The following is a 1,195-nucleotide window of genomic DNA, read 5'->3' as shown; positions in this document are numbered from 1 at the left end:
ATCCAACAAAATAGACTTTAAAACCAAGCCTATGGTAAGAGACAAAGGAGGACACTACATAATGATAAAGGGAACAGTCCAACAAGAGGATATGACCCTAGTAAACATTTCTGCACCCAACATAGGAGCACCTAAATATGTGAAGCAAATCTTCATGGACATAAGAGGAGAGATCCACAGAAATAAAGCCATAGTAGAAGATTTTAACACTCCATTGACTTCAATTAATAGATTTTTTTCAGATAGAAAATCAACAAGGAGACAGACACCTTATATGATATACTAAATCAAGTGGATTTAATTTATATCTACAGGGCATTTCACCTCAAAGCAGAAGAATATACACTCTTTTCAAGTACACATGGTACGTTTTCTAGCATAGACCTGGGTCAGTTTTCGATGGCCATGGTCCAGAGGAACAGGTGGCCCATTTCATGGTCACAACACCAGATCCATCATAGGAACTGGAAGTGCTGACTAGTGTTCCAAAAATGAGTACAAAATCTGTGAGGTTCCACTTTTGACCCTTGTCACAACCTGAACGCAAGGCTGTCCAACAGTAATGAAGCCACAACATCACATTCCATTCTAGTGTCCACATGAAAGTCGTGCTTCCCTGGCTGGAGCAGGTCAAATATTGGCTGATTATAATGGGCAAAGGGGTGATGCGAGTCCCTTGGGGCAATGTGTTCGCAGATGCCATGATCTGGTCAAAACGCACAGCAAGTCCTCTCAGCGTCACAATCACATCTACCTGCATGCCTGTTTCTTCTGTTTGTTGTTGTTGTTGTTGTTTGTTTGTTTTTGAGCATTTCAAAGCACTTAGTAAAGTCAGTATGGTATTGATCAGTAGTTGGAATAAGCTCACACCCCTTAATAGCACAGTATTCTCCTGCTCCGAGCCTAATAGAATCCAAGTCCCCATTGATGAACTCAGGCAAAAAGCTTTCTCTCTCTCCATCAGTGATATTACACAGGGGATGAGAGAGAGATCACTACCTACAGAATGCACTTGTTTCTATATACAGGAAACGACTCTCAGATTTCAGCCAGCAAGAAAATCTAAATCTTGATTCTCCATCTGGAAGGAACTGAGTTCTAACATACCAAATGTGCAGAAAAGGAATTCTTCCCTACACTTTAGAAAGAAATGCAGTCTACTAACACCTTTATTTTAGTCTGATGAGATCTATAC

The 1,195-nt window shown here is 40.5% G+C and overlaps 1 pseudogene; it reads right to left on the bottom strand.

The window, feature by feature from the left end:
- Positions 1-389: 389 nt before the first annotated feature.
- LOC112309115 (thiamine pyrophosphokinase 1 pseudogene) lies at positions 390-983 on the bottom strand (annotated as a pseudogene).
- Between the last annotated feature and the right edge of the window lie 212 nt (positions 984-1,195).

The sequence above is a fragment of the Desmodus rotundus genome, chromosome 3 (genome assembly GCF_022682495.2).
Source record: "Desmodus rotundus isolate HL8 chromosome 3, HLdesRot8A.1, whole genome shotgun sequence".
In the NCBI taxonomy this organism is placed as follows: Eukaryota; Metazoa; Chordata; class Mammalia; order Chiroptera; family Phyllostomidae; genus Desmodus; species Desmodus rotundus.
The sequence above is the reverse complement of the archived record's forward strand: the minus strand, read 5'-3'. Positions and strand labels throughout refer to the sequence as shown.